Genomic DNA, 23,684 nt, shown 5'->3' with positions numbered 1-23,684 from the left:
AGAAGACATAGAATTTTGTGTCAACAGAAAGAGCAAGAGAAAATGCCTTAAAAAAAAAAGCTAATAATGCAGAAATAAACAATTTACCAGGTAAGTAATCCAAAGCATTAGTAATAAGAAAGGTAACTGAATTACAGATAAGAATAACTGAACACAGTGAGAATTTTAACTAAGTGTTAGTAAAAACAAACAAACAAAATAACCAGTCAGAACTGGAGAATACAATAATTTAAATGAAAAACACACTAGAAGGAATTAATAGCAGACTAGGTGATACAGAAGAATGCATAAATGATCTGGAAGGTAGAATAATGAAAATCACCCAATCAGATAAACAAACAAAAAAAACAAATTAAAAAAAAAAGAGAACAGTTTAAGGGGTCTCTGGGACAAGTTCAAGCCTACTAATATTTGCATTATAGGGGACACAGAAGGAGAAGAGAAAGAGAAGGGGGGTATAAAATATATTTGATGATATTATGGATAGAAAGTTCCTAAACCTGAAGAAGGAGACAGATATCCAGGTACAGGAAGCACAGAGCATTCAAACAAACAAACAAACAAACAAGCAATGAACCCAAACTGACTCACACTAAGACATATCATTATTAAGATATCAAAAGTTACAAAGAGAATTCTAAAGGCAGCAAGAGAAAAATAGTCATATACAAGAAAACCCTCATTAGAATATCAGTAGATTTTTCAGCAGAAACACTGCAGGCCAGAGGGAATGGCATGATATATTCAAAGTGCTGAAAGGGAAAAAACTTTGATTTAGGATACTCTATGCAACAAGATTATCATTTAGAACTGAAGGGGATATAAATAACATATCAGACAAGAAAAACTAAAAGAGATCATCAATACTAAACCTACCCTTAAAGAAATGTTATAGATTCTTATCTAAGTGGAAAAGTAAAGGCTATAACAAGAGTAAGTATCTATAGGATAGGAAAAATTTCACTACTAAAGGCAAATATATAGAAAGTTGAGAATCAACCTCTTAAATGAGCTAGTATGAAGATTAAAGGACAAAATATTGTAAAATCAACTATAAATACAACAATCAGTAAAGGAATAAAATGAAGATGTAAAATACAACATCAAAATTAAGGGAGAGGGGTATAAAAATATAGACCTTTTAGAATGTGTCTGAACCTAAAAGACTACCTGTTTAAAATAAGTGTAGTTATAGATCAACAAGTATGAATCCCATGGTAACCAAAAATCAAAAACCTACAATAGATACTCAAAAACTTTAGAGAAAGGAACACAGGAATACCACTAAAGAAAATCATCAAACTACAAGGTAATAAAGAAAAAGAAGAAAACAACGTAGAAGAACTACAAAAACAACCAGAAAACAAGTAACAAAATGGTGATAAATTCATACCTATCAATAATTACTTTAAATGATAATGGAATAAATGCTCCAATCAAAAGACATGAGTGCCTGATTGGATTAAAACAATAAGACCCTTTAAAATGTTTTCTGCCAGAGATTCACTTCTGAGCTAAAGACACACACAGACTGAAAATGAGGGGATGGAAAAGGGTTTTATGCAAATAGAAATGACAAGAAAGTGGAGCTAGCTACACTTACATCAGACAAAATAGATTTTAAAAGAAAGGCTACACCAAAAAACAAAGAAAGGCATTTTATAGTGACAGTGATACAAGAAGAGGATATTACATTTGTAAACATATAAGCACCCAACACAGGAACACCTAAATATATAAAGGAAATATTAACAGATATGAAGGGAGAAATTGACAACAATACAATAATAGTAGGGACTTTTAACACCACATTTACATCCAAGGACAGATGGCAGATAATCAATAAGGCTACAGTGGTCTCAAGAAACACAGTAGACTGGCTGGACTTAATAGTTATCAACAGGACATTACAACTCCAAACAGCAGAATACACATTCTTTTCAAGTTCATGTGGAACATTCTCCAGGAGCAATCACAGCCTAAGCCACAAAACAAGGCTCAACAAACTTAAGAGGATAAAAATTATATCAAGCATTTTTTCCCCAACCACAACAGTATAAAGCTAGAAATCAATTACAGGAACAAATTTTGGAAAAGCACAAACGTGGAGAATAAACAACATGCTACTAAAAAAAAAAAAAGACTCATGAAAAAATCAGAGAGGAAATGAGAAAATACCTCGAGACAAAAGAAAATGGAAACACAATTTTCCAAAATATATGGAATGCAGCAAAAGCAGTTCTAAGAGGAAGATTACAGCTATACAGGCCAACCTCAAGAAACAAGAAAAATCTCAAAGAAACAATTTAAACATTCACCTAAAGGAATTAGAAAAAGAGGAACAAACAAAGCCCAAATTCAGCAGAGGGAAAGAAATAGTAAAGATAATAAAAATAAAGTAAATTAAAAAATAGAGACCAAGGAAACTGTAGAAAGGATCAATAAAACTAAGAGCTGGTTTATTTGAAAAGATAAACAAAATTGATAAATTGATAAACATTCAGACAGGTCATTAAGAAGAAAATAGAGATGACTGTAATAAACAAAATATACAAATAATATATTTGTATATTAATATATTTGTATATAATAAACAAAAGAAAGAGGACAAATAACAGCTGATACCAGAGAGATGCAAAAATATTGTAAGAGAATAACACAAACATTTATATGCCAACAAATTGGACAACCTAGAAGAAATGGACAAATTTCTAGGAATATACAACCTGTCAAGACTGAATCAGGAAGAAATAAATACACAATCTGAGTACAGTGATCACTAATGGTGAAATTGAATTTATGTAAAACAAAAACAAAAACCTCCTATCAGACAAAAGCCCAGAACCAGACAACTTCATAGGAAAATTCTACCAAACATATAAAGAACAGCTATACCTTACTTTCTTACACTATTCCAAAAAATTGAAGAAGATGGAACACTCTCAACTCCATTCTATGAGGCCACAATTTCCCCCACACCAAAACTAAACAAGGCCACTACAAGAAAAGAAAATTACAGGCCCACATCTCTGACCAATACAGACACAAAAATCCTTAGCAAAATGTTAGCAAACTGAATTCAACAATATAAATAAAAGGATCATATACCATAATCAAGCAAGATCACTTCCAGAGATGCAAGGATGGTTTAGTATTTACAAATCAATGAATGTGATACTCCACATTAACAAAAGGAAGAAAAAAATCACATATATCAATAGATTTGGAAAAACTATTTGACAAAGTTCAACATACATTCATGATATGAATGTTCAACTCTCAAAAATGTTGGTGTTAAAGGAACATATCTCAACATAATAAAGGTCGTTTGTGACTATACCACAGCTAAGATCATACTCAACAGTGGAAAGATGAAAGCCTTTCCTCTAAAACCAGCACAAGACAAGGATGCCCAATTTTGACACTTCTATTTAACATAGTATTGGAAGTCCTAGTCACAGCAATCAGAAAAGATAAAGAAACAACAGGCATCCAAATTGTAAGGAAAGCAATAATACTGTTACTATTTACACATGACATGATATTATATATGGAAAACCCTAAGTCTTCACAAAAAAACCATTAGAACTAATAAATGAATTCAGTAAAACTTCAGGATACAAGATTAAGGTAAGAAATCTTTTTCTTTTTTATACACTAACAAATACCTAGAAATAAACTTAACCAAGTAGATTAAAGACCTATACTCTGAGAACTATAAAACACTGAGGAAGAAATTTGAAAATGATACAATGAAATGGAAAATTATCCCATGTTCTTGGAATAGAAGAATTAATATTTTTTAAATGTCCATGTTACCCATAGCTATCTATAAATTTAATGCAGTCCCTGCCAAAATACCCATGATATTTTTCACAGAACTAGAAAAATTATCTGAACATTTATATGGGACCACAAAAGACTCTGAATTTCCCAAGGAATCTTGAGAGAAAAAACAAAGCTAGACATAGCACACTCCCTGACTTCACAATATTCTACAAAGCTACAGTAATCAAAACAGCATGGTACTGGCAAAAAAAACAGACACATAGGTGAATGCAACAAAGTAGAGAGTCTAGAAATATGATCAAGAAGATCAATTAATCTTTGACAAAGGTGGCAAGAATGTACAATGGACAAAAGACAGTCTCTTCAATAAGTGGTGTTTGGAAACTGGACAGCTATAATACATGCAAAAGAATGAGATTAGAACAGTTTCTCACAATTACATAAAAGAGTAAACTCAAAATGGATTAAAGACCTAAATTTAAGACTTGAAACCATAAAACCCCTAGAAGAGAACATAGGCAGAACACTTTTTGACATAAATCATAGCCATTTTTTCCTTTTTACATTTGTCTCCTAAGACAAAATAAATAAAAGCAAAAATAAACAAATGCAACCTAGTTAAATTAAAAGCTTTGATACTAAAAGAAAAGGAAACCATTGACAAAAGAAAAGCAAGCTACTGAATGGGAGAAAATATTTGCCAATGACCTGATTGAAAATGGGTTAATATCCAAAAATACATAAACACCTCACACAACTCAATAACAACAACAACAGAAAAAACTGATTAAAAAATGAGAAGACCTGAATAGACATTTTTCCAAAGAAGACATACAGATGGCCAACAGGCAATGAAAAGATGCTTAACTTCACTAATAATCAGAGAAAATAAATCAAAACCCTGATGAGATATTACCTCACCTCTGTTGGATTGGATTTCATCAAAAAGACCACAAGTAACAAATGTTGACGAGGATGCAGTGAAAAGGGAATTTTTGTGCACTCTTGCTGGGAATGTAAATTGGTGCAACCACAATAAAAAACAGTATGGAAATTCCTTAAAATACTAAAAGTATAACTACCATATGATCCAGCAATTCCACTCCTGGGAATACATGTACAGAAAACAAAACCAGCAATTTGAAAAGATACATGCATCCCGATGTTCATAGTGGCATTATTTACAATAGCCAAGATATGGAAGCAACCTAAGTGTTCATCAACAGATGAAAGGAAAAAGAACATGTGACATATATACAATTAAATATTACTCAGCTATAAAAACGAATAAAATTCTTCCATTTTCAACAACATGATTGGATATAGGGAAAGTATTATGCTTAGTGAAATAAGTCAGGCAATGTATTCTATGATTTATGTGAGGAATCTAAAAATATAAATGGAATGAATGTAACAAAACAGAAACAGACTCACTAATATAGAAAACAAAATATTGCTTACCTGTGGGGAGAAGGAAGGGAGAGGTTCAAGATAGGGGTATGGAATTAAAAGATACAAACTACCATGTGCAAGGTAGGTAATCACAGGATAGATTTTACAGTGGAGGGAAAAATAGCAGTTATCTTATAATAACTTTAAATGGAGTATTTTTGGGAAAACTAATAAAGTAGTCTTTTTCAGGCTTCAGAGGCAGAAGCAGGCTTCTGAATGACCTGTGACCCTGCCTGGACTGCTCTCCTGCTTGCACACCTAACACTTGCTGCTAGCAAATCAAAGGCACTTATGATAAGAAAGGGAGTGAGTCTTGGAATTTCTTGAGCCCTGGGGACATGGCCAGTCCCTTGGGGTCTGGAAAATCTTGGGACCCACATGGTAAAATGAAAAGCATTGTTAGAGTGAATCCAGAGAGTTAGAGTAAATCCATTTTGCCAGCAAAATGATATCAGTTTGCAGCCTGGAATTATAAATGGAAGCCCCCAGAACTCCACTCGGAAGTCTCACCCATGCGCTGGATGCACTGCCTGGGACCATTCCCAAATGGGGTTCCAGAATGCTGTCACTCAGGACTTCCCAGCTGGTGTTTGGATCTGGAAGTAGCTGTCTGCCGAATTCTGTGATGTATACCCAGTTATGTTTCTCTAATATTCTTATTCCTTTCCTTCTAATGATTGTATATTAAAATTAAGTCAAATCACCTTTCATTAAAGAATTGATTAAAGCTGTTTGTTTGTGTGAGATGAGTGGTTAATTTGTCAGCAAATCTAATGAAACTTAAAACCAAAAGAAGGCTTTCAGCAAAACAAGTATAATCTATAAAAATGTTGAATCGCTATGTTATACACCTAAAACAAATATACTCTTGTAAATCAAGTATACTTTAATAAAAATAAAAGAAAAGAAAAGAAAAGAAAAAGATAAGGCACAAATGAGAGAGAAAATTTCCAAAACACATATTTGAAAAAGGACTTTTGTCCAGTATATATCAAGAACTCTTAAAATTCAATGAGAAGAAGAAAACCCAATAAAAAATTGGTTTAAAAAATGTGGGGCTGGCTGCAGGGAGCAAGGACGCAGATACCAAGCTTAGCAACAGGGCTCTCCCTGGTGATGGCATTGTAACAAGATGGTGGATGACAAAGAGGGAAGGCACAGCCGTGTGGCTGACAGGATCTTGGTGTTCCAGCCAGGTGTCAGGCCTGTGTCTCAGAGGTGGGAGAGCACCTAAATAGACATTTAGACATTTAAATAGACATTTCTCCAAAGAAGATATAGAGATTGCCAACAAACAAATGAAAGAATGCTCATCACTAATCATTAGAGAAAAGCAAATCAAAACTGCAATGATGTATCACCTCACACCAGTCAGAATGGCCATCATCAAAAAATTTACAAACAATAAATGCTGGAAAGGGTGTGAAGAAAAGGGAACCCTCCTGCACTGTTGGTAGGAATGTAAATTGATACAGCCACTATGGAGAACAGTATGGAGGTTCCTTAAAAAACTAAAAAGAGAACTACCATACAACCCAGCAATCCCACTACTAACATATACACTGAGAAAACCATAATTCAAAAAGAGTCATGTACCACAATGTTCATTGCATCTCTATTTACAATAATCAGGACATGAAAGCCACCTGTGTCCATTGACAGATGAATGGATAAAGAAGATGTGGCACATATATACAATGGAATATTACTCAGCCATAAAAAGAAATGAAATTGAGTTATTTGTAGTGAGGTGGATGGATCTAGAGCCTGTCATACAGAGTGAAGTAAGTCAGAAAGAGAAAATCAAATACTGGATGCTAACACATGTATATGGAATCTAAAAAATAAAAATGTTAATGGAGAACCTAGGGGCAGGGCAGGAACAAAGACACAGACGTACAGAATGGACTTGAGGACACAGGGAGTGAAAGTGTTAAGCTGGGATGAAGTGAGAGAGTGGCATGGACTTATGTATACTACCATATATAAAATAGATAACTAGTGGGAAGCAGCCACATAGCACAGGGAGATCAGCTCCATGCTTTGTGACCACCTAGAGGTGTGGGTTAGGGAGGGTGAGAGGGAGACACAAGAGGGAGGAGATACGGGGATATATGTATATGTATAGCTGATTCACTTTGTTTTAAAGCAGAAACTACCACCCCATTGTAAAGTAATTGTACTCCAATAAAGATGTTAAAAAAAATGTGAACAAACACTTCACCAAGGAAAGAGAAATGGCAAATAAACACATGGAAATAATTTTCAGCCTCAGTAGTCATTAGGGATGAGCAAATTAAAATTGCAATGAGATTTCACTGCACATATACTGGAAAGGCTAGAATTTAAACAAAATTAAACAGGCTGTACAAAGTTTTGGGAAGGATGTGACACAACTGAACTCCCACACACTGCTGGGAGAATTCAAAATATATTTAATAATAAAAATGGAACAATTTTTTTTTTTTTTTTTTTTAGTATGCAGGCCTCTCACTGTTTTGGCCTCTCCCGTTGCGGAGCACAGGCTCTGGACACGCAGGCTCAGCAGCCATGGCTCAGGGGTCCAGCTGCTCCACAGCATGTGGGATCTTCTAAGACCGGGGCACGAACCCATGTCCCCTGCATCGGCAGGCGGACTCTCAACCACTGAGCCACCAGGGAAGCCCGGAACTAACTATTGATGTATACTCCAATATGAATTAAGTCCAAAAATGCTAAAGAAATGAGGCCAGAACCCAAAAAGCTACAGTGTTTCCATTAACATGTTAATTTGGAAAATGCAAGGTATAGGAACAGATATAAGATCATCAGTTGCCAGGGACTGGGTGTGGGGTGAAGGGGTCTGACTACAAAGGGGAATCAGATAATTTTGGTGGGTATTAGAAATATTTTATATCTTAATTATGTTGGTTGTTATACAACTGATTGCATTTCTCAAACCACACACACACACAATTTTCATAGATATAAATTAAATATCAGTAAGCCTGAATTGATAAAAATATATGTTGTGACAACTGCTTTAGTGGAATGTCCTTCTTCATCTCTTGATGTATCTTACTTCATAATCTTAAATTGTATTTTTATTTATTTATGTTTATTGGTCAGTCTCCCTACTAGAATTCATGCTTCTCCAGCTCACTCCTTGTTCAATATGATATTCCTGAGGTTTAGACTAGTACATGACATCCAGAACATGCTTCTGTGTTAAGTTTCTTGTTCAACAATGAATACTTTAAAGATACTTTACACTGTTCAGTTCTGTTTTCAATAGTTACAATAATAGTTTTTTTTTTCTTCTAACATTGTTTCTACTCCAGAACTTAAAAAAAAAAAATGTATAAAATGACTTAACTTTCCAGGGTGGAGTGGGGGGTGTTTCTTCTCCTGCCTAGTTCCTCCTGTCACACTGTATTGTGAAACGGGGTCCCTAAAGAAACTTACCTTCCTTTTCTATGGCCAAACTTATTCTAGATGCATGCCTCTCCAATAAGGGAACTCCTGGGACCTTATGCAGTTTCTTACTTTTGGAGAAATCAGCATTGTTTTAAAGACCTGAAAAGTGTGTTCTCAAGATTCGGTTTCTCATTTGAACAACGTGTCTAATATTACCTACTCTTCAGGTTTGTGGTAAGGATTAAAATTAAAAAAGGGTATATAATGTGCCAGGTCCAATGCTGGGTGAAAATTATTATTCAATACATATCTTTCTTCAAAAAATATTCAATATATATTTTCCACTTCTGGACTAAATAAATAATGCCATTAAATTTTATAAGAGGAAATCCAGTACTTTCTGTCCAGATTTCCAAACATATAGAAAAGACTTTTATTTCTTTTCCCATAACTTTAGTGAACACAAAGTTCAGTATTATCTTTATATCTTATGAAATCCAAGACAGATTTTCTGTACTGGTTAATTGGTATTTTTGTTTTTTACTGTATTATTGTTGGTGCTTTCCTACATATATATAGAAAATTCTATGTCCAGCTAACTGCCCCACCCCCTACTTCATTCTATATGCACCTCAAGGGCAAGAACTCTGCTTTATACTCCTTTGGATCTTGACCTTAATACACTGTATATTGTAGGTTTTCCAAAACATGTTGTCTTGTTGACTAAGCTGTGGGAAGCAGCTCAGTTATACATTCAGAAATTGATGATCAAAAAAAGATGAGTGTTAAATATCCCCATAAAACAAACAAACAAAAACAGCAACAAAAGACTCCCACTATATTTGAAGTTTTGTTCAAAATTTAGCTGGGTTAATTCATTTCTAAGATCATTTAGTAAGCATATCTAGGAAATTTCCCCAGTAGTCAGTATAATGCGTAAGTCCGTTGACATTGTGAACAATTACTCGTGCAATAAAGAAAGGTCTACCAGTTGATCAAAGGGCATCTAGCTCATTTTTCTTTCTTGCCTAGTCTCATTATACTTTAAGCTCAGGGAATGAAGAATACTATTTTACAAAGAATGGAGCACTGTACATTCCCCTAAGCACTACTATTTAAAAGTCCAAAGATTTTTTAAAAATTTTTATTTCATATTAAAGTATAGTTGATTAACAATGTTGTGTTAGTTTCAGGTGTACAGCAAAGTGATTCAGTTATACATACACATATATCTCTTATTTTTCAAATTCTTTTCTCATTTATGTTATTACAGAATAATGAACAGGGTTCCCTGTGCTATTGCTATACAGTAGGTCCTTGCTGGTTATCTATTTTAAATATAACAGTGTGTATGTGTCAACCCCAAATTCCCAATCTATCCTTCTCCCAAACCCTTCCCCTCTGTAACCATAAGCTTCTTCTCAAAGTCTGTGTGTCTGTTACCTAAATTCATTTGTATATATTTTTTATTCCACATATAAATGATATCATATGATATTTTTCTTTCTCTGTCTGACTTACTTCACATAGTATAATAGTCTGCAGGGCTATCCAGGTTGCTGCAAATGGAATGATTTCATTCTTTTTAATGGCTAGTTAACATTCCATTGTATATATGTACCACATCTTCTTATCCATTCATCTGCCAATGGACATTTAGGTTGTTTCAATGTCTTGGCTATTGTAAGAGTGCTGCAGTGAACATGGGCATGCATGTATCATTTTGAACCACGTTGTTCCCAGGATATATGACCAGAAGTGGGATTGTTGAATCATATGGTAACTCTGTAATTAGATTTTTAAGGAACCTCCATACCGTGCTCCATAGTGGCTGTACCAATTTACATTCCCACCAACAGTGTAGGAGAGCTCCCTTTTCTCCACACCCTCTCAGCATTTATGGTTTATAGATTTTTGATGATGGTCATTCTGAGTGGTGTGAGGTGATATCTCATTGTAGTTTTGGTTTGTATTTCTCTAATAATTAGTGATGTTGAGAATCGTTTCATGTGCCTCTATCTGTTTGTCTCATCTTCTATTCCTTTCATCAGAGTTGTATAGTTTTTAGAGAACAGGTATTTAGTCTTCTTAGGTAGGTTTATTCCTAGGTATTTTATTATTTTGGATGTAATGGTAAATGGGCTTCTTTCTTTAATTTCTCTTTCTGATCTTTTGCTGCTAACAAATAAAAGTGAAATAGATTTCTGTGTATTAATTTTGTATCCTGCAACTTTATTGAATTCATTGGTAAGCTCTAGTAGTTTTCTGGTGGTATCTTTAGTATTTTTTATGTATAGTATTATGTCATCTGCAAACAGTGACAGTTTTACTTCTTCCTTTCCAATTTGTATTATTTTATTTCTTTTTCTTGTCTGTTTGCTGTGGCTAAAGACTTCCAAAACTATGTTGAATAAAAGTGGAGTGAGTGAACATCCTTGTTTTGTTCCTGATCTTAGAGGAAATGTTTTTTATCTTTTCATGGTTGAGTATAATGTTAGCTACAGGTTTGTCATATATGACCTTTATTATGTTGAGGTATGTTCCCTCTATGCCCACTTTCTGTAGAGTTTTTATCATAAGTGGGTGTTGACTTTTGTTAAAAGCTTTTTCTGTATCTATTCAGATGATCATATGGTTTTTATTCTTCAATCTGTTAATGTGGTATGCCACATTGATTGATCTGCATGTATTGAAAAGTCCTTGCATCCCTCGGATAAATCCAATTTGATCATGGTATATGATACTTTTAATGTATTTTTGGATTTGGTTTGCTAGTATTTTGTCGAGGATTTTTTGTGTCTATGTTAATCAGTGACATGGGCCTGTAATTTTCTTTTTTTGTGGTATCTTTGGTTTTGGTACCAGGGTGATGGTGCCCTCATTGAATGAGTTTGGGAGTTTCCTTCCTCTGCAGTTTTTGGAATAATTTCAGAAGTATAGGTGTTAATTCTTCTCTAAATGTTCGATAGAATTCACGTGTGAAACCATCTGGTCCTGATTTTTTTTGTTGTTGGTTTTAAACCACAGTTTCAATTTCAGTACTTGTTATTGGTCTGGTTATATATTCTATTTCTTCCTGGTTCAGTCTTGGGAGAGTGTACCTTTCTAAAAACTTTGTCCATTTCTTCCAAGTTATCCATTTTACTGGCATATGGTTGTTTGTTGTAATCTCTTATGATCCTTTGTATTTCTGTGGTGTCCATATTTTATTTCTAATTTTATTGATTTGCACCCTCTCCCTTTTTTTCTTGATGAGTCTTGCTAAAGGTTTATCCATTTTGTTTATCTTTTTAAAGAGCAAGCTTTTATTTTCATTGTACTTTTCTATTGTTTTCTTCTCTCTTTCATTTATTTCTCCTCTTATTTTATGATTTCTTTCCTTCTACTAACTTTGGGTTTTGTTTGTTCTTCTTCCTCTAGTTTTTTTTATGTATAAGCTAAGGTTGTTTATTTGAGATTTTTCTTGTTTCTTGAGGTATGATTGTAGTGCTATAAACTTTCCTTTTAGAACCGCTTTTGTTGCTTCCAATAGATTTTGGATCACTGCTTTCATTTTCATTTGTCTGTAGGTATTTTTTAATTTCCTCTTGATTTCTTCCATGATCCATTTTTTGTTTAGTAGCATATTGTTTAGCCTCCATGTATTTATGATTTTACAGTTTTTTTTCCTGTAGTTAATTTCCAATCTCACAGCATTGTGATCAGAAAGGATGCTTGATATGATTTCAATCACCTTAAATTTATCAAGGCTCACTTTGTGGCCTAGCTTGTGGTCAATCTTGGAGAATGTTCCATGTGCACTTGAGATTAATGTGTATTCTGTTGCCTTTGGATGGAATGCTCTATAAATATCAATTAATTTTATCTGGTCTAATGTGTCATTAAATCCTGTGTTTCCTTATTAATTTTCTGTCTGGATGATCTGTCCATTGGCGTAAGTGAGGTATTAAAGTTCCCCACTACTATTGTGTTACTGCTGATTTCCCCTTTTATGGCTGTTAACATTTGCCTTATATATTGAGGTGTTCCTGTGTTGGGTGCATATATATTTACAATTGTTATATCTTATTCTTGGATTGTTCCCTTGATGATTATGTAGTGTCCATCTTTGTCTCTTATACGAGTCTTCATTTTAAAGGCTATTTTGTTTGATATGAGTATTGCTACTCCAGCTTCTTTTGACTTCCATTTGCACGGAATGCCTTTTCCATCCCCTCACTTTTAGTGTGTATGTGTCCCTAGATCTGAAGTGGGTGTCTTGTAGACAGCATATATACAAAACTTGTTTTTGTATCCAATAAGCGAGTCTGTGTCTTTTGGTTGGAGCATTTAATCCATTTACATTTAAGGTAATTATCCATGTGTATGTTCCTATTGCCATTTTCTTAATTGTTTGGGGTTTGTTTTTGTAGGTATCTTTACTTCCTTTCTTCTTTTGTTCTCTTCTCTTGTGATTTGATGACTAACTTTAGGGTTGTGTTTGGATTCCTTTTTCTCTTTTGTGTGCTTATCTATTTTAGATTTTTGGTTTGAGATTATCATGAGGATTTGATGTAGACGTCTATATATAAAAAAGATTGTTTAAGTTGCTGGTCTTTTCATTTTAAATGCATTTCCAATATCCTGCATTTGTGCTCTCCTTTTCTCACAATTGCTAGTTTTAATATCATATATGTGTGCAGATGTTTTCCTACCTTTACTTTATGCTTGCTTTTACCAGCTTTTCCATTCATAATTTTCTTATTTCTAGTAGTGGCCATTTTTTGTGCTTAGAGAAGTTCCTTTAGCATTTGTTGCAAAGTTGGTCTGGTGGTGCTAAAGATTTTTTTTAAGTAAAAGAAAAGAAATGCAAAGAAAGAAATTTTATCATCTTCCTTTTAAGTCTCCTCAAACTTATTTTTTAAGTTACCTTGAACCTGATTTTCAAGTACTAATTTCCTGAAGGCAGTGACAAAAAATTGAACTTTAAAAGTGCCACAAGTTGAACTTTAGTTTCAAAATAATATATATATTTTAAAATTTTAGGTTTTAAATGTATGGTCAGAAACTAATTATCTCTGAATCACTTCCATGAGTTCCCTTATGCTGGGAATAGCCTTCTTTGGCCATGTATACTTATCTTCTGACTTAAGGTAAGGATTAAGAGGTGAGGATATAACAAATCTTAGCCAAGGGACTGACAAGTAGCATTAAATAAATATCTATTCTACTCCTGAAACTGTTCCCCTGCTCTTCTGGATGTCCTTCCTCAAAGTCATATATAATCACTGGTCAAGTCATGTAATTAGGCAGTCTACATATATATTTACCCACTTGAAAGGATGGATATAAAAAAAGAAAAATATACAGACCACATATAGCAATAGAACTCTGACCAATCACTCTGTACTAACCAATCCAAAAGCTAATTGGCAACTTCCTCAGCAACCAGCCCAGGAAGCCAAACTAAAACTTCTAGCAACCAGTCAAGAAGGGTCAGGATCTGTCAACTTCCCTACTGTTGTCCCTGTTTCCAATTCAGGACCAACCAGAGAAAGCCAAAATTCTTCAATACAATCACATAGGACCCCCATTCTTGTTAGTGTGCCTCTAGTCTCCCCATGCCAACAACTTGTAATTAGAACAAACCTGAAACCTTCATTTTTGCACTATAAGCCTTTCTTATTTGTTACCTATCTTGAGTGTCTGCCAAATGCAAGTGATAATGGTTGGCTCTCTTGCTATACCAAGCTCTAAATAAATAGCCTCTCCTTTCATTTGAGTGATCTTCATTAATTTTCACACACTTTACATTTGAATTTATAATTTTAACTTTGAATATTTTGGTAACCTCTTACTGTTTTCAACTCCTTGTTTTAAACTCTCACAATGTCCTATATATTTACAGCTACATTATATAGTTTTAACAGTTTGATACTTTAACACTTATTCCAATTGTATCAGTCTCTATTCAAATATTTGCACATATTCCTCATTTCCTGAAAGACAAATACACAATATTTCATATGACCAAAGCATTCCATGATTTAGTGTCACTTTAGTGTCCTTTTCACCTTTCACATGTATTCTTTGCAATTAAACAACACTAAACTACTTAAAAATTCCATGTTTATGCCAAGACAAACCAGCATCTCTATTTCTTTCCATTTGTTAAAACTTTTGCTTCCGATGATTTTTCTTGATTGTTTTCACCAAACACTCTAACTTATTATTTCATTCTCAGGTCAATTATCACATTTGATAAGCTTTGTTAAATCCCATATATAGTTTAGCTAGAATCATTATAACAAATGCCATATAATGTTGTAGTGGCTACTTAGGTATTTGGTTCTTTTCTAGATTTCAAGATGATGAAAAGAGAGTTCCTTTTCTTTTTACTTTTATATTCCCAGGGTATGACACTTGGTAGGTGTTCCAAAAATGTTAGTTGAAATAATGCAGGTATTGATGGATGCTCAGGAACCTGCCCAATAGTCAACTGCTTTTTCATTATTTCCAAATGAGTTGAGATTTATTTTTCATATGGAGAACTCTATTATAAGTTGCTCCTTCTTAAGCATACAAAAATGAAAATGGATAAAAAAAATGAAGACATAACATTTAAGTTTGTACACATTTTGACCACACCCAAATTGTTTAATATACTAAAAGACTACTTTTAAGTACCATGAAAAAGGCCAGGGAAGGTGAGTCATATTTTAAATCTTTTAACATACAACTTCCTGCAGATCCCAAATTAACATAAGGAGTGGTGTTTGCATAATTGCTTTTTGCAATTAACCTAACCATACTCCTTTGGTAAGATTTTTCATCATATGTAGATTTATTCCCAAACTGTTTTCACAGGGGAATGCCTTGTACTTCATTATGCTGAATTTAAAAGCAGTTAGCATGTTATGACAAAGTATTCCATAACTGTCTGAGCACAAGTGTCATTAAAATTTGCAAACTGAATGCTGAGTATTTACAGATATGGATAAAACATCTCTTCAAATTCCAGAAAGGCTTTGTTCCCTTAATAAAAAGACAAAATGTGTAAAATTTAAAAAATCTATGTGCATATGTTTGCTTTTTCAAAACACATATTGGCTTTTCACTCAAACAAAATTATGTAGAAAAGAAGTTGGGCCAGATTGAAGGCTTACTTGTTGAATTATAAATGCTTATAAAATATCCAGGGCAATCTATCTGGCAGGCAGAGAACTATTATAATTTGAATCTTGAGAAAAATTTATTAAATAAAAACTTATATATGGGTCTGTTCAGGCAAAAAAGGGGAGCTTGAACTTTCAATGTTGTCACCTAAAGATAGTGTGCAAAGGAGAAGGTTGATGGACCAAATTAGGCAGCACCAACATTTGAGAACAGGCAGTGCCAGACAAGACTATAAAATAAAAAAAGTAAGAAATAAAGGTTTATGTTACATCTGCTAACCGTCTTGGCACAAAAGCCTGATGCATGAAATACTCAGTAAATTCAGCATAATGTGCATTAGTTATATAATAAGTAATACAATTTAGGGGTAAACAAAATAATATTAGATTAACAACTAATATGTTTAATTTCAAGAAATAATTAGTGTTTATTAGTCGTTTCCCTATTTGTTCACTCAAAACACATTTATTGAGTGGTGGACTTCTCAGACAAGATCCTTGCCTCATGAACCTTAAAGTTCATTATATTGACAATAAACAATGAAATAATGAAATGAGTAAATTTCAGATAATCATAGGTGCTGTGAAAACAAAACAACATTAAAACTCACTAGAGTAGAATGGTGTGAGGGGAGCAAGAGGTTGGTTAGTTGTTTTAGGTAACGTGTTTAGATAGGCCTTTCTGAGGAAATGATGTTTGGACTGAGATTTTTCATGACAAAGAATCTCCTTTGTACACATTTGGGAAAAAAATATCAGGGAGAAGGAATAATTAAGGCAAAAGTCTATTGAAGGATGAACTTAGCAATTTCAAAGACCAGAAAGACGGCTTATATGACTCAAGCCCAATTAAGAAGAGGAATATGATTTCCATGTGAGATCAGAGAGGTAACAAAGAGTCAGTTTGTACAGGAAATCACAAGCCATGGTACATATTTGGATTTAATTTAATTTCAACAGAACACTTTGGGAGAGGTTTAAGCAGAGAAGTAGAAAGATTTGATTAACCTTTTGTATTATATTTATTTTAATGATCAAACTGGCTAAAGCTAGATTGATAATGACAGTAGGGGAAGGTGAGTGCCTCCCTGAGACTTGTTATTCAGGGGATGTGCTGTCCAGAGCAGGGTTAATAGCAGTGGAAAATAAAATAGTTACATTTGCAATATGTGTGACATACTTGACTAATTGTTGGAGAAACAAAAATAAAACAGATACCCATATACTTGAAAAGTTTATAGGCCATCTAAAATAAAATAAGTAGTGTGACGACTGCTATAATTAAAGGAATGTAATGATATATTTAAATATTTGTGTTTGGAGGCTAGACTGTTAAAAGGCACAAATCCAAGTCCTGACATTTATTAAAAACAAGACCTCACTAAATAACTTATGCTACTCTGAGACAATTTTCTTATTTCTAAAAAAGATATACCATTTAATACTTTTAAGATGTCAATTCTTCTCATCTTGACATATAGGTAACAAAATACCAATCAAAATCACAAGCTATTTTGTAGATACTGACAAACTTATTCTGAATTTTATGTGAAAAGGCAAAAGACCTTGAGTAAACAACACAGTACTGAAGAAGAACAAAGTAAGCCTGCTCACACTACTGAAACAAGGTTTGAGATAGAGTTACAGTCATCAGGACATCGCAGTACTGGTAAAAGAATAGACACACAGATCAATGGAACAGAACAGAGAACCCAGTAATAGACACACAAATATAGTCAAGTTTGACAATGGAGCAAAGACATTTCAATGGAGAATGGATAATCAATTTGGTGCTAGAATGACTGGATGTCCATATGTAAAATCCATAGACAAATAAATAAACCTAGACATAAATCTTATACTTTTCACAAAAATTACTAAAATGGATAGTAAATTTAGATATCAAACACAAAATTATAAAATGTCTAGAAGATAACATGGAAGAAAATTATGTGACTTTGGAATTGGTAATGGGCTTTTTATATATAAAACACTAGTATCATGAATCATTAAAAATATTGGTAAGTTGGAATTTATTAAAATTAAAAACATCACTTCTTAAAAAGACACTATTAAGAGAATAAAAAGACAAACCACATATTAGGGGAAAATATGTGAAAAATATATTTAATAAATGACTTCTCTCCAAAATATACAAAGAACTAGTAAAACTGCACAACAAGAAAAAAAAGTTAAACTGGGCAAAAAAATGTGAACAAATATTTTACCAAAGAAGATACACTGCTTTCAAATAAGCATATAAAATATGATTAACATCACCTATTATTAGGGAATTTCAAATTAAAACACAAAGATAACACCACACACTTGTTAGAACAATAAAAATCCAAAAAGTTGATGACACCAATTGCAAATAAAGATACAGGGATTTTCATTCATTGCTAGTGAGAATGCAAGATGCCACTTCTGCTTTGGAAGTTTTCATAACCTTGCCACATGATCCAGGCAATCATAAATCCTAGGTACTTACCCAGTTGATTTGAAAATCTATGTCTACACAAAAAGCTGCACATGAATGTTTATGGAGACTTTATTCATAATTGAAAAAAAGCAATAGTAACCAAGATGACATGTACTTAAATAGGTGAATGGATAAACAAACCAGAACCTCCATATAACAAAATTCTATTCAGCAGAAAAATAAAGGAGTTATCAAGCCTTGAAAAGATAATGAAGAATCTTAAATGAATATTGCTAAATGAAATAAGTCAGTCTGTAAAAGCTGCATGCTATATACATGAGCCCAACTATATGACATTCTGGAAAATGCAGTTACAGTGATGTTATATTAGTTTCTTATGGCTGCCATAGCAAATACCGCAAACTTGGTGGCTTAACACAATAGAAATTTATTCTTTCATAGTTCCGGAGATTATAAGTCTAAAATAAAGATTTTGACAGGGTCACACTCCCTCCAAAGGTACTAGATAACAATCTGTCCCTTGCAACTTCCAGCATCTGGAAGCAACTGACTCCAGACATTCCCTGGCTGGTGGACATATCACTCCAATCTCTGCCTCAGCTGGTCACGTGGGTTTCTCCTCTTCACTGTGTGTCTTCCTGCTGTTTGTTTCTTATAAGGTCATTTGTCATTGAATTTAGTGTCCACCTGAGTCATTCAGGATTTTTAAATGTAAATCTTTAATGACATTTGCAAAGAGGCTTTTTGCAAATATGGAAGCATTCAATCCACTAGAGATAGTAATGTCAGTGGCTTAGGGAAGGGTGGAGGGTTGGATAGCTAAAACACAGATGATTTTTTAGGGTTGTAAAATGACTATATGATACTGAAGTGGTTGATATAAGACACTATGCTTTTGTTGAAAATCCATAAAACTTTATACCAAAAAGTGTGAACCTTAATATATGCAACTTAAAAATTATTTTGGAGGCCAGAGAATTTCTAGATGGAATGGAAAATGTGACAAATCAATTGAACTATATTACAAATTCAGGAAATAATTCATTAAAGGGGGTGGGAAAAATAATGCTGAGCTAAGTAACTTTGGAAATGAGTAGAGTCTATAAAACTAAAGGCATATGATTCTGTCCATAGCACTGCACTTTAGTTGATAAAGTTGTTCCCCATGAAGTTATGGGTTAACAATTCTGATAACACTAGACATGTACACTGGAATTAAACAATTATGTAAAAAAATTGTGGCTTGTGGGAGCCAAGCTTCTCATTTTTGGAGTGGGACATTGTACATGAGCAAGGGGAGGAGGTTAGACTGAGCCATGTGATAAAGATTAGAGTTGTAGATATCAGTCTGAAGTCATGTTAGCTTAATATAAGTACAGATGGTTGCACATAGAAATATTTTTAGATATGACTATATATTAGTTAGTATATATACATATATTTCCTTGAAGTGTCAGCTAAGACACAGAAGCCATACACTCTAGTAGGAATAGGCATACCTGGTACTCAGATCTTGATTTTTCAATCTATTCTCCAATAAAATTAACCACAGTTCATTGGAATAAATGTCCAATTCTTGAACTGGGGCAGAAAATATACAAGATGAGCCTGGAGCATCTAGTAGTGACCAAAAGTAAGGAAGTCTTTAACGAATGAACAAGCAAAAGCAAAACAAAATGATGAAACCAATAACAAAACAAAAAAACAACAAAAAAACCCACAATGAGGTGAATATATCAAAGTGACCAGGAGTCAACTGAAAAAGCTCTCAATGGCCAAATCTGAGACCATGTGAATAATAAAATACATAAAGTTGTATTAGATTATAATCCAAAGTATAAAATGAATATCCTAGAGTCATCACTGACATAACTAAATGATTGAATAAATTAATATATGAGTGAGAATAGACAAATCTCTCATGTAGAAGAATTTTAAATTTATTTAGATACTCCACTGTCAAGAAGATTGGCCTTGGATCTCCACTCTTGATATGGATGGTACATAGTGACTTCCTTCCAAAGTACAACATGCTCTTTCCAAAAAGTACTGTATGGGAGAAAGAGTAACTTTATAGTGGAGAGCTCTGACAAATATCACCTCAGCCAGGTGATTAAGGTTAACATCAACAGTTATGAGCCATATTGATAGTATGTATCCTTGATATGATGTGATGAAAATGGCAGTTAACTCTGTAGTCTTTCTCCCCCAAACACATAACCCTAGCCTAATCATGAGAGAGACTTAAGAAGATCTCAATCAAAAGACGTTCTGCAAAATAAGTGACCAGTACTTTTCTCAACTGTCAAGATAATCAAAATCAAGGAAAGTCTGGAGAAATTGTCATAGATAAGAGGAGACAAAAAAATATGACAGTTCAATTTATTGTGATATCCTAGATGGGATCTTGGAACTGAAATAGTACATTAGATAAATACTAAGAAAATATGAATAAAGCATGGACTTTATCTAATGATAATGTATCAATATTAGTTCATTAATTGGAACAAATGTAAATACTAATGTAAGATCCTGATAATAGTGGAAACTGGATGTGGGGTATGTGGGACCTCTCTGTACTGTCTTCGCAATTTTTCTTTAAAGGTAAAATTGTTCTAAAACTTTTAAAAGTTTATTTAAAAATGTAGATTAACAGCATGGTGGAAAAAGATGTAAGAAACCTAAAACACTAACTGTGAAAGAATGTTAGCTCTTATATGGATGTATATATTATTTCTACTTTGAATAATTGAAACATCCTCCAGAATATTATAGCATTTAACATTACACAAGTGTCTGAACCTCCCACTTTGGCTGATATTATTTTTATCACTTCTTACTGTTGTCTTTTAATATCCAACTTATTTTTTCAGGGTCTAACCCAAACCTATAAAGGCTTTTACACTCACCTCCCACAAAAATGATGTCTTTCTTTTCTCTGAATTTATTAAGAGAGCCAGTTTATAAGACCACATTGTATTCAGGATGTGCATTTTTCTGTCTCTGAGTTTCTGACACACTGTGAATTTCTTGGAGTCAGCATAACACAGTGATTAGAAAATGGATACTTAATCAAGAGAACTTGGAATTGAATCATTAGCTACTTCATTTTCCAGTTACATGAACTTGGGCATTATTTAACCCTTCTGTGTCTCAGGTTTCTTATCTATAAGATGGGTCTACCTATAATGATATTGTGAGGAATAAATGAGTTAATATGTATGAAAGTTAAGGATAGTCCTGGTATATAGAATGAACTTCATAGAAAATTTCTATTATTATTATTAATGATATTATTGTTTATCTTACTGTTGTATTTGTCACTGTTATTGAAATCTGTGTCACTATCACCTGGCTTAAATAAGCAAAGTCTTATTAGATAGCCATTGTTTTTCTATTCAAGTTTAGTAAATGCTATGGAGTAAAATGCAACCAATTCATTGCTCTGCATAAAGCTATGATGTAACTTTACAAAATAAGTTTAAGGAATAGGAAACTCCAAATCTCATCTGTATAGCAAGTTTCTTCCCAATTCCACTAAAACTGAAAGATTGCAGTAAATAATTCCTCTTTGGGTATAGTTGATTGGAAAATGATAGAGCCCATTATGTAAACTAGAAATTTCTCCAGTGTTTAAAAAAAATATTGTTGGAAATTTGACAAATGTCTTTCACATGAAGCAAAATCAGTTGTCTTTAGTAAGGCAAAATGTTAATTATCTAAGACACCCTATAAACTTTAATATATGAAACATGGGTATAGTATTTTGTATTTCAAACACATGATAAGTTATTTCTATCAGAATACCAGAAACACATTTAAATTTCTGTTCCCAGGGCCTAAGAAATTCGTAAATGTAAATAATATTTGTGAAACATTAAGAATAGGAAGTGTATAGAAGTGTTCATTTTTATTTTAAGTATATCAAGGAGATTACCATAATTTTACCATAATTATGTTTGCGTTTCCTAAAAATCCCAGAGATAGTGTCTCAAATGTATTTTCAAACTTAAAAATAAGTAATTTGTCTTATCTTTTAACTACCTACCTTAGAAAGACCAGCATGTATATGATAGCTAACATAAATAAACACACCATAGGAAGGACTATTATCCCAAACAAAATAAACCCCTATAACACAGCAAATCAGGTAACTGTACCAAATATCATTTTTATATGATTATATGTATATATATACACAAACACATTTTATATATGATATAGAAAATTAGACAAATAGACGGCAGTGATTGGCAGTGGATACAAAGGAGAAGAGAGTAGCTCTTAACTAGCATTGAGAGACTCTGTTTTTATGTTGTTATTTAGTGTAATCTCCCCTCTCTCATAAATACCAAGCTAGGACTACTCCTAATAGGCACACACACACACAGAAAAACACACACATGCACACATAGACATATATATACAAAAAGATATATTTTTTTAATGACTGCTTCCCTCCCTAGAGCAAAAGAATACTTTCATATAAAATTAGTTTGCCATTTATTAACATGTCATCTTCAAGGTGTATCATAAAAATATGATTATCTCTACAGAAAAACTGGGAGAATTACTAGAACTATTGTATGTGAATACCTTTTGAAAATGAGTTTACAATTATTGTTATTGATTAATTTTTCTTAAAGATCAAGAGAAATTATTGGTTTTAAGCCTGGATATATTTCTTATGTTTTGATAATCATACTCACATTGAAAAAAAAGTTGAGTCCTCTCTCTGGGTATTTGAGCAAATATACATTCACTTTCACACATACACACACACACACACACACACACACACACACACACACAGAAGCAAAATTCATGTAAACATCCAGGGTGTCTATGGATCACCTAAAGATATATAGTCACACAAAGACCCTAAATAAGAACACCTGTTCTAAAATGTTTCAATCACATAAAACTTCTAGGACAGTGGAATATGGATGATAAGCAATATGGACAATGATTAGTGAAATACAAATGATAAGCTAGTGATCATCCAGGGTTCAAATATTCCCCATATTTAACTCGGCTTTAAACACTTCTGTTCAAAGGGCAATATTCAAATACAAAGTTTTATTTCAGGATCACAATTTGATTCAGAATTTTCAGCTTCCAAATTGACTAGCATTTTTGTGAATTTTGTTAAGAGTATTGTGCTCCTCTTGACTGCTACCATTGTTTGGGTACTAAAAAATCACACCCTCAGTTAACTTCAACATCTTCAGAAACACAAGCAATAGGCTCTTCACATATTCCCTGCCTTTTTGAAAATCAGTGTTTCAAGCAAGAATTATTTCTTGTGGCTGACTCTGACGGCTGCCCTTTTGTTTCATTATCAATTTCTTTTTTTTTTCTCACTGAAGGTATAAGTTGTAGACTGAAGTTCCTCATGCTGACTCTTCCCATGTGTAACATGGAATTCAGCAGAAACCACTTAAAGATTT

This window comes from Globicephala melas, chromosome 20 (assembly GCF_963455315.2).
Source record: "Globicephala melas chromosome 20, mGloMel1.2, whole genome shotgun sequence".
Lineage (NCBI taxonomy): Eukaryota > Metazoa > Chordata > Mammalia > Artiodactyla > Delphinidae > Globicephala > Globicephala melas.
The sequence above is the reverse complement of the archived record's forward strand: the minus strand, read 5'-3'. Positions refer to the sequence as shown.